Source organism: Culex pipiens, chromosome 3, assembly GCF_016801865.2.
Source record: "Culex pipiens pallens isolate TS chromosome 3, TS_CPP_V2, whole genome shotgun sequence".
Classification (NCBI taxonomy): domain Eukaryota; kingdom Metazoa; phylum Arthropoda; class Insecta; order Diptera; family Culicidae; genus Culex; species Culex pipiens.
Window position 1 is genome coordinate 101,577,940 of NC_068939.1, and position 12,335 is coordinate 101,590,274.

Genomic DNA, 12,335 nt, shown 5'->3' on the forward strand with positions numbered 1-12,335 from the left:
ATTTTGGACAGATGCTAGTTTTATATGTTCAAACAACCCCTGAAAATTTCAGGCAGATTGGTGAGGTCCAAATGACGTCACATACAAAGGGGTATGCCCTGTTCGTGGACTCGCTCTTAAAAACAGGATAATTGATGTTTTTTTTAGTCTCACCCAAACAACCCACAATTTTCTAATGGTCCAATTTACAATGTTAAAATATGAAACATTCGTGAAATTTTGCGATCTTTTCGAAAACAATATTTTCATTTTTTTAATCAAGACTAACATTTAAAAAGGGCTTAATATTGAATGTTTGGTCTCTTTGAAAAGTTAGTCTTGATTTTAAATTTTTGAAAATATGGAAATTTCTGAAAAGTTGGCATTTTATGTCCTCTAAAACATATCAGAAAATAAAAAAATAAAAAAAGTTTTTTTTGCAGATCAAGTTTTAGTGACAAAAAGTAAAATTAAAAATAACCAATTTTTTTTTATCGTGTATCTTTTATTTCAGTGTAGTCTATATCCATACCTACAACTTTGCCCAAGACATCAAATCGATCAAAAAATTCCTTCAAAAGATACAGATTTTTGATTTTTCATATACCTGCCAAATTTGTATGGAAAATTATATAGACAAACTAATGATGCAAAATGGCTTCTTTGGGCATACCTAAGGTTACCAACTCTTGCTGAGCAAAAATCCGTATCCGAGTTTTTTTTATTGAAAAGGTCCTATAACATGTGAATCACAACACCTTCAAAAAAACTCTAGATTTGTTAATTCAAATGTTCAAACTTTTTCACAAGTTTTAGAAAGCCTGGATGATAAAAATTAGTAAGGAATTTCTAAAAGAACAATTCTAGAGTTTTTTTAGAAGGTCCTATCAACATATGAAAGACAATAGTTCAAAAACTCTAGAATTATTGATAATCAAGTTTGAATTGAGGACACCCCGGAACTCTCCCTTTTTAAATCATACTCACAGAAAAATAAAAATTTCTAGTTAACAAAAGCTTCGACCAAATCAAAAAAGCAATTCAATGATTAAAAAGTTGTTAAAATTCCGTACAAATCCGTATTATGCGTAAAATTCCCTACAAAATTTCCGGCCTGTTGAAAATCCGCGAAGAGGTACGAAGATCCGTATGGTAAGGGAAAAATCCGTACAGTTGGTAGCCTTATTCATATCCATACCTACAACTTTGCCGAAGACACCAAATCGATCAAAAAATTCCTTCAAAGGATACAGATTTTTGAATTATCACATATCATTTTTGTATGGACACCTGCCAAATTTGTATAGAATTTTTTTTGAACGAACTAATAATGCAAGCCGGGACCGTGTTGTAGGGGTAATCGTGATTGCCTCTCACCCAGTCGGTCTGGGTTCGATCCCAGAAGATCCCGGTGGCAAATTTTGAGACGAGATTTGTCTGATCACACCTTCCGTCGGACGGGAAGTAAATGTTGGCCCCGGACTGACCTAATGGTTAGGTCGTTAGCTCAGTCCAGGTGTAGGAGTCATCTCCCTGGGTCCTGTCTCGGTGGAGTCGCTGGTAGGCAGCTGGACTAACAATCCAAAGGTCGTCAGTTCGAATCCCGGGGTGGATCGAAGCTAAGGTGTAAAAAGAGGTTTGCAATTGCCTCAACAATCAAGCCTTCGAACACCTAGTTTCGAGTAGGAATCTCGCAATCGAAAACGCCAAGGCAATGCTGTAGAGCGAATTAAGAAGCCGGATTAAAAAATATAAAAATTAAAATTGAAGAGAAAATACTGATTCCGTAGAGAACTGCTCTACAAGAAACCCATATAAAAATATATATCGTCAGTGTAAAGTGTTTCTTTGAAAATTATGGGCGGTTTTATTTATTATTCATATACTTGGCTGAAAAAAAATTCAATCAATTCGTTCAGTTTCAGGAGCACAAGATTCGTTTTTAAATGAATGAATGTGTAGAAAAGCATTAATTAAAAAAAATAAACTGGCAAAACTTTAACAATTTTTTTGGCGCGCCTTTTAAAATTCCATTTTAACGACGATGTCCCGTTATGCTGCATTTTCATTTCAGAGTTAGCACAATATTGTTCAATCTACATGGCATTTCCAAGTGAAAAACCAACTATGTTTCCTAATCTGTAAAAACATTGCGTTTCTTTAGTTTTTTTTAATGGGGCCGAAAAATTGATCAATTATGATAATTAATGTTTCACACCTTTGAAACATCCCCAATATAAAAATTCGATTATATTAAGAATCACTTAATCAACTATCAAGTCTTTTTATGAAATCAATTGATGTAAACTGATTATTTACATTAACAATGATATGAAAGGAACTTCCACCAAAGAGGTGCCGAGACGACCTTCACACCCATTACGAATAGTTGCTCATAAACGCCCATCGTACCGCATCGTCATCACATCGCTTATGCAATTTCAAAATCCTTCCAAAAGCTTCATAAATTCCACTTCTAGCCGCTATAAACCATGCAAATTGCTTTCGACAACGCGTGGATGCAAAATGCAAACAACAAACACACAGTCAGTCTGGGCCGGAAAGGGGGAATTCCCTGCAGTCATCTCCCAGCGTCATCACCTGGTTCCGCACCAGAGTGGAATCCGGCACAATAGGAGTGCAGAAATTACGGCGCCAATGACCAAACCACGGCGTTGGCGGCCACTACCGGTAGAAACCATTATTGTTGGCGGGCCTGAAACGAAATGACAATTTTATCCAACCGCCGAATAACCCGGAGGCAGGACTCTTTCCTTGGAGATTCAATTTATGAAACGAGTCGAGCAAACCACGAACTCACGCGTGTGCCATTACACACTGTTTGTTCCGACGGCAGCGAGTGTAGGAGGGACTGATTTTTCGCTAAAGGTGTCTTAATTAGTCGCATAAATTTGGTTTGGAACAGCACGCTGCGTGTATTCGCGTTTCGTTTGATATTGTACTTAAATAGACTAGAACAAATTTAAAAAATAATTCCAAAATAAGCCGAGAGCTCCTATACATTACAATGAGCTGGAGGTATTTACCTATTTCCAGGATGCTATTTTCTTTTTTTTTTTTGCAGTTTTGGCTGTTGTTCCCCACAATGAACTAATGGCAATAGGAGGTTTTCCCCTATGTGTGATACCGATTTGTTACCTAAAATCTGTTGCTTCTGTTCAGGCCCTAGCTGGTGAAAATGCGTTTTAATTAAGAGGTAATAGAATACCGGAACTCTAACCCATGATGAATTGGACTCCAGCACCGTGACCTTGGCTGTGATGAAGCAACAAAATTTGGCTGAGATGATATGAGAAAAAAGCGTCACTCAAGGGAACACAAGAGGGGGATTGACATCAATACAATGAAGGTTGAAAAATAATTGCCACCTGCAACAAATTATAAAAAGGAACATTTTTGTTGCTTGAATATTTAAATAACTGTTATCTCGAAACCAAAATTTATCTCTAGAAGCCTCTCATTTCCATGGAAATTTGGTCGAGACTTCCGGGAGTTTTGATTCTTATGAATACTTAAAAAAACAATATAAAGCCAACAACTGTATTTGATGACATGACCACTAAGTTGGGGAATCTACAGCATATATAAAAAATGCAGCTAATGCCAAGAAATGCGGATCTAAAATTAGTTAGAATAAGTCGAAGAAGAGGACTCCTTCAAAGTAAATACCTATTTTGATGGCAATTAGTTATTTTGAGTGTACTCATTCCCAGATGTAATACTACCATCATTTTTTTACTGTGCATCGTTGACCGTACACACTTACATTTTCTTTACCGAATTCGGTAAAGTTTACCAAATTTTGAACTGCTGAACAGTTCGGTAAAACTGAAAACTACCGAATTGAGCATGAGCATGAGCATGAGCATGGTTGACTGCCAATGAGCTGCTACCTCTGCTAACCTCTGAAGATCTCTACTTTACCAGTCAATACCGGCGCCCTCCCAAGAAGCCTGCAGTTCAACCACAGTTCTCTGTGGTTCAACGAAAGGGAAGAATGTAAGTCCGATAGTTGAAGTTGCAGACTCATCAAGCACATAGTTTTTCGCTGTATATTTGTTGAGACCGTTGAATCCACAGCATCTCCTTCAAGCATCACGTGGTTAATGTTTTTTTGGGTTAGTAGGATAAGGTATTGGCTTTTCGGTGCCTCCCGAGCTACGACGCCATGGGGAGGACTTTCATAACAGACCCGTCGGTGAGCCTTCCAAGCAACGAGGCTATGGGAAGGTCTTTCTGGTTAACACACAAAATCACTCACACACAGTTATTTTGCTCCACTATTAACTCAACGATCCAAATTGTCAGTGCGTCTTTGGATCATTATATAGAAATGGCTTTTTCACCGCAAAAAAAACCTTATTCGAAAAATTTGAACACAATCCACCCGACGCCGTGCCTTCCGATCAACGATGATACAGGAAGGGCTTTGGAAATCACAAAAAATCACTTTTCACTCCGAATATTTTTTACGACCACGCGCGCTCCCTTTGCCAATTATGCACTGATGACGCTGCATTTTCAGAGGGTAATCTTCTGCTCGCAGCACACAATTCACGACAAAAATGCGAAACAAAAGGCACACAAAAAAATCACTTTTCACTCCGAATATTTTTAACGACCACGCGCTCCATTGGCCAATTATGCACTGCCAAAAACTGAAAACTGAAAACTACCGAATTCGGTAAAAACTTACCGAAATTCGGTTATGAAATTCATTACTGATCATCATACAATCTTTTTTCGGTTAAATTTTGTTCATTTTGACAGGAGGTTTGATCTGATCTTTACCAATTCTTCAACTACCGAATTCGTTGTCTTATTTTTGACGTTCTTATTTTTCACTACTCTAAAATGATTTAGAATTTTTAAATCCATGATGGCGGGCAAAATGGCGGTGATAACATATTGAAAAATTGCATTTTTTAATTTAAAAGGCAATCAAATATTAAAATTTGACTAGCATGAGGTCGCAGATCTCGAAATTGATGTTAAAAATAAGAAAATAATAAAAAAATAAAAACAACACAGTAATGATTTGATTATCCGAAGATCGGGACTGGCAACTCCAGCCAGCAACAGTCAAGTGTTCGGAGCTCTTCAAACTTTTCGATTTTTTTGCCGTAATTAATAGTGATTACCCGCGGGTTTGCTGCTCCAGCATGCCAAGGGCCGGCCGTGGCCGTGGCAGATCGAGTGTGGCCTCGAAAAACCCGCGAAGCTCATCGACCGGCAGAGTCCAAAAGGTAAACACACCAACGCCACATCGACCGCCATCGCGCACGGGAGCGTGCCCAGTGACGTTATCGATGAAGTGAGTCCCCTGTACGGACAAGACAATCGACCCGGGAATCCGGAAGCACTTCCGGTCAGCAGCAGCAACAGCAGTCCACAAGCACCACGACGACAACCACTTCCAACGTTCCCACCAGAAACGAATTCGAGATTCTGAGTGGTAAAAAACACAACACCGACAGTGACAGCAGCAGTGCTGGCGACGACGATGACGATGATGAACTTGCACGCAAGCAAGAAAAGAAGAAAAATGTAACTCTCCGAAGGAACGACGTCCTTCTCCAACTTTTATTTTGGATATGCTGGCAGACGAAGTTGACGAGTTGCTTGAGGGGCTCCAATATTGTCTAAAGTTGAAGTTGCGAAACTTCAAGTTCTTTACATTTGACCCTGTAGAGAAGGTCCCAGTGAAGATCGTCCTTCAGTGATATCTGGACCACCCGATCTCCGACTTGGAAGAAAACCTGGCGGGCGTCAAAGTTCAGCCTCGAGAGGTTGGTAATGTATGTACTCTCAAAAACGACAACGGTGACACCGTTCACATTGTATCTCCTGTACTTCGATCGTGGGTCCGTCAAAATCCAGAACTTTCGGCGAATCAAAGCACTGGACGGATTCTTTGTGACGTGGCGATTCTACATGAAGAATCCAGCCGACGCAGCCCAATGCCACCGCTGTCAAAAGTTCGGACACTGTTCAAGAAACTGCAGGACAAGAAGAAAAAAGTGCCAGCGTCCCGCCAACCTCTGAAGACTTCAAGCTCGAACGCTGCAGCAGCTGGTGGCGGAGCGGTTCCATCGACCAAACCAGCGTTCCCTCCCGGTTGGGGAGGTTCGTACGCTAAAGTAGCCGCTTCTGGGGCCGGTACTTCCTGATATTACCGGTGATGATCTCTTCACGCTTCACGAGTTTTTCGCTCTTGTTGGAGAGATGCTTACGCGTTTTCGTGCCAGCCGGAACGAGGCAGATCAATTCCAAGCTCTTAGTGAGCTGATGATGAAGTACATCTACAACGGATAAGCTGCCTTGTGCAGCGAAGTTTTTCGACGTCAACAGACAAAACAAACTGTGATTTACTTTTAAATGAATTATTGTGTAAACCATAGTTGAAAGGAACTCCAAAACTCTATTACATTATAAGAAACACGAAATTATAAATTGATTATTTACTAATAAACACTAATTGAATTGAATTGATTTGATTATCCGAAGTTCCATACAAACCTTCGGATAATCTAAACTTCGGATGATTGAGGCTTCCGATAATTGAGTCTGGGCTGTATAAATATCACTTAAGTGCAATTAAAATTAAACAGGGTTCTCCAATCATTGATGTTCTTTCCGATTTTTCAAATACCTTCCGACTAATATATAATGATGTGTTTTTTCCCATTTAAAACACCGTTTTGTAACATCCGTACTTAAGCTAAAATTGATATTTATTTCAGCATAACTGTTGTAGAACTTCATTAAACTACATTTTTAATAGGAACTACCGTGGAACTACCTCATCCTTAAAATCTGTCATTTTTGATCTCAGGAACGAATTTTGAAGTATAAATAAAATTTAATGATGTTCAACATTAAATTTCATTGAATTTGAAATAAGAGTACAGATAAAATTCCTTAACATTTTACTCCTTCAGAAATACCATATAACACTTATCGGGATTAGGTTCCTCCATACTCTCAAACTCACAAGAACGTTAATATATTTTACGCGACACGTTTCCGAAATACTGCATTCGATACTGCGGACACATGGAGCGGGAATAAGCTCCCTCGAGAATACTCTTCCGAGCTCAATTATCACGTTATTCGATGTTCTGTGCTCTCTAACACCTTGATATTGAATATTATCTAGATGGACATTGGACTTCGTGCCAGCGAGGAGTAATTTGCTATATTTTAGCCCCTTTCCTGAATTCTAAATTAAATTTGCTTTAGGAAAATGTGCAGTCAAAAAAAAAAACATTTTTTTTCGAACTTTAAATAAGCTTATCGTGACGCGAACCGTTTTGCATTGATTTTTACATTACGCAATTTACTATGCTCACTCCATTAGTCACGCGAAGCATTCTACCCTTCGTCGTCGTCGTTGTCGTCGGCTGCCTCCATCGATTGAAGTCTAGATCAACATGATTCATCCCTCGTGGCCCCGCCAGCGTCGGCGTCTGAGCGCCCAAAAGAAATCATCACAACGTAAAAAAAATAAGAGTGGATAAAAAGCCGTTTTGACTACAATGACTAATAAAAGTTCAAATCCTTCATCTGCCTCTGCCCGGCCCAGATGATGGAAGAAGTAAAAAAAAAATATTTCCATAATGAACGTCACAGCCACAAGATTCTTGACATGACGATAGTGCGCGGTGGATTTCGGGAAGTTGACTGGTGGAATCGCCACGAGCAGCCTGGAAGGCACCGACGACGAACAGACGGAGAAGAGGTTCGCCCAAACATGATGTCGCAACCCGTCAAGATGTGAAGAGAAATCAACAACACGAATTAAGGATCTGCTGGGAAAACACACTATTGTTGGTCGGTTGGTTTGGCTAGGCTATTGAGTGCACGCTATCGAATGAAAAGAATGAAATACCGCGTTTCGGGGTTACACTTATCTCCCAAGGGCACTCTGAATCGCTCAAAGGCTGGAAAATATTCCAGACAAAAAAAGTAACAAGCCACCCACACGAATGATGGTTTCTTTATTATAGAAAACGTATGAAAGAAAAAAGAAAAGTAAAAACAAGCTTTATTCAATCGCGAAATCCCAGTTCGATTAAACTCAAGAGTAAAATAACGAATAAGGATTTTTCCGGTAAAACAACAATTTACTTAATAAATCACATCAAAGAACATAAAACTAAAAGGTTGCTATAAAACTCAAGAGTAAAAACCGATTATGGGTTTTTGTTTTCCTCACCTTAATTAGGAAATGCTACCAAATCACTCGAAAAATGAACTTTTTATTTATTTATTTATTAACAAAACAAACGTAGACTACAGAATCACCAACTGAGCAAATGTCTGTGTGTTTGGCTGTATGTTGACATGTGTACCAAATCAATTTCACTAGAATATCTCGTCACCGGCAGAACCGATTTTGATCGTATTGGCCTCATTCGATTCGTCTTGGGGTCCCATAAGTCCCTATTAAAATTTATAAGATTTAGTCAAGCACATCAAAAGTTATGCTCAAAAAACTGCTGCATATAAATTTCACAATTTGCAAAAAGGGTGGTTTTTGTATGAAAATCTGCCATATTATATATTTTCAGAAAGGTACTGAAATGACCTTTCTTGTGGATTTGGAATTTTCCAGATCTGACTTACTTAACTAAAATTACAAGCAGTTTTAAAAAATGGTCTAACTCGACATAACCTAAATCTATTTCTACAGGTTTTTTGTATGTGTTTTTGTTTACTTCAATTCGATTGTACAGGGTGATCCAGTTCAATTCGTTTATTCGAATAGGGCTGTGCCGTTTAGTTCAATCCAAATCAAGCAAAACAATGCCAAAGGGCCGTTGTGGGTTTGTAAACAAAGAGTGTGTCCTGCTCACGCTAGAGGATGTTTACATCTGGCATGAAAGGGATACACTCTTTGTTTACAAACCCACAACGGCCCTTTGGCATTGTTTTGCTAGAAATAATAATATAAGGGTCATTCCATCTGAAGCGGAACAGCACTTGAAAATTACCATCTCCGATTCTGCTCAAATTTGGCAGAGCTGTTGAGACTATCAAAACATGCAAAAATCCCGAATTTCATCCAAATCGGACCACCCCCTCCATTTTTGTACCCTCCCAAAAAATCGACTTTTTGGTGATTTTTGAGCGAAACCCTTATCTTCAAACGACGATAACTCAGGAACCACAAATCTTAGAGGGTCGGTCTTAGACTCAATTTTGAAGGAAATTGGACGTAGAATCCATTTCTGTGATCAAAATTTAGAATAAAATATGTTTTCTACCTGTATTGCGCAATTGAAAACTTTAAATGGTCGTATTTCAAAACAGCCCTATTTATTTTTTGAATTTGACCTCACCATCGTATTCCCAGTCCGATTTTACATAAGAATCACTTATCGACAGAAAGGAATATGTTTTGTTCCAGAGATATCGAATTTTAAAGTTTTGAGTATGAGAGATTACCTTAATTAGCTACACTCGCCGCCTCTGCTAGAAGCACTAATTCGTGATGATGAATAATTACTACCTGGTGTTCTGTAAGATGAATTCTTTTTATAATTTTATACGATTTTGAGATAATCAATACCATGAACAATCTATTTTTTGTTTAAGGAATATTTATTGGGTAATTTTCAATGCACTGTTTTTCATGATCTCAGTGTCATTAAACCATATTAAGTAAAATTTGAACTTCGAATATTTATTTGCAAATGCTACAGAGTTTTTACAATACAATTTTCAAAAAAAATATCATTTTTCTATTATTTTTATATTTTTCCTAATTCCTCATTTCTTTCCACTTTATCAAATTATTTCTTTTATTTGAAGTGAGAACAAATGTAGAGCTGGCTGTGGTATGTAGATGAAATAACTCACATGGGGTCTAGAGCTATTACCATGTGCGGTAGCGAAATAGTGCCATTCAGCAAAAACCCCATAATCTGCCTTACGGTTTCAAGGGTGATCATATTAAACCGATTTTTATATTGTGAGCCAGTTTCATCTGAATAATTTATGATTTTTTCAATTCTGTTACATGTGGACAGCAGCTTTATCGTCTTTCAAGATTTCTAAATGATTGACAAACAAAAAAAAAGATTATTGTTCGGACGGTGTCGAAATCAACACAACTGAATTTGATCTTAATCAGATAATAAATCAGATTAATCTTTGTGATTTACTTAAATTTTTCAGTTTTATACTTTCCAGAAATCCCGAACTTTTAATATTTATTTGCAAATGCTACAGTGTGTTTACAATACAATTTTATCATTTTTATATTATTTTCATATTTTTCCTGATTCCTCATTCTTCTTTTATTTAAAGCGAGAACAAATGTAGAGCTGGCTGTAGTAGATGAAATAATTCTCATGTGCGGTAGCAAAATAGTGCCATTCAGCAAAAACTCTAGAATCTGCCATACGGTTTGAAAGATTGATAATATTAAACCGATTTTTATATTGTGAACCAGTTTCATCTGAATAATTGATGATTTTTTTTTCAATTCTGGTACATTTAATTTCAAAAACAAAACCATATACTTCGGATACATGTGGACAGCAGCTGTATCGTCTTCCAAGATTTCGAAATGATTGACAAACAAAAAAAAATCAAAAACAAGAAATCAACACAACTGAATTTGTTCTTAATCAGATTAATCTTTGTGATTTTCTTACATTTTTCAGTTTTATACTTTCCAGAAATCCTCCTCCTTAATCATGCTTCACGAGAGTTTTATTCATGTTAATTCATATTTTTTAACACGACAATGTATCGTACACTTTTTCTTAAGTGTTACTTACAAGATCAATTGCAATTTCCTGCTAGCTCTGCGGGAATTCCATTCTTGGGCTATCCATTGGGCTAGCACACAAATTAACTGTATAGTATTTTTTAATTTAAGATTATACAGCAGTTTCCTACAGTGGTGTAAATTCAATATTTGCCTATTTTGCTAATGATTATTTGTGATGAAATCTTATTTCAATAAAAGCAGGTAGCAGTTATTGATCAGCACGACTGAGTGCTTCTAGCATATGCGGCGAGTGTAGATATTATAATTATAGGTAATTTCAAATACTTAAAACTTTAAAATTCGATATCTCTGGAACGAAACATATTCCTTTCTGTCGATAAGTGATTCTTATGTAAAATCGGACGGGAAATACGATGGTGAGGTCAAATTTGAAAAATAAATAGGACTGTTTTGAGATACAGCCATTTAAAGTTTTCAATTGCACAATACAGGCAGAAAAAATATGTTAATCTAAATTTTGATCACGGAAATGGATTCTACGTCCAATTTCCTTCAAAATTGAGTTTAAGACCGACCCTCTAAGATTTGTGGTTCCTGAGTTATCGTCGTTTGAAGATAGGGGTTCCGCTCAAAAATCGCCAAAAAGTCGATTTTTTGGGAGGGTACAAAAATGGAGGGGGTGGTCCGATTTGGATGAAATTCGGGATTTTTGCATGTTTTGATAGTCTCAACAGCTCTGCCAAATTTGAGCAGAATCGGAGATGGTAATTTTCAAATTTGCATTTTTTCTTGCACACTTCAGGTGGAATGACCCATAAACGGACCAAAAACGTTGTACAATCAAGCACTGCTTCCTGTTTATTCCCAATCTATCACAAACTGACGGGAGAATGTTATTGTGGGGGCGAAATGCCTATTTTCAAATCAGGCCCAAAATCAGACATACGTAATTATCGCGGAATTGCCCTTTTGTCTTGCATTCCAATTTTTTTCGAATCTATTATAAATGAAAAAATCTTTCAGCAAGTAAAAAACCGCATCACATGTAAACAGAACGGCTTTTTTAAAGGCCGCTCTACTAGCACCAACCTTTTAGAATTTGTAAATTTTACACTGAATGCAATGCATAATCGCAATTTCGTAGAAGCAATTTACACAGACTTTAGTAAGGCATTTGACAGAATCGACATACCATTATTAATCTTCAAACTGCAGAAAATTGGAATTCAACCGAATCTTTTGGAATGGCTTAAGTCATATTTGACTAAGCGCGAACAAATTGTTCGCTTCCAAAATGTACTATCGGAATCAACTCACGTCACCTCTGGGACATTTCCTTCATTCTTAAAAAAATTAATGTACTTGTATATGCAGATGACATGAAATTGTATATGGAAATAGGAAATGCCAATGACAGTCATGTATTCCAAAACGAAATTAATCTTTTCTACACATGGTGTAGTAAAAGCCTACTCCAATTGAATGTAAAGAAATGTAATTCCATTGCCTTCAGCAGAAAACATGAAACACCAAACATAACAGTATTATTAGGAAACCAACCAGTAGAAAGATGCAAAGTAGTACGTGATCT

At 37.3% G+C, this 12,335-nt stretch overlaps 1 protein-coding gene across 1 annotated transcript in view; it reads left to right on the forward strand.

Moving 5' to 3' along the window:
* The window catches only part of LOC120418830 (FMRFamide-related peptides), a 47,783-nt gene that overhangs the window by 8,291 nt on the left and 27,157 nt on the right, over nucleotides 1–12,335 (forward strand). The gene's annotated exons all lie outside the window — the stretch shown is intronic.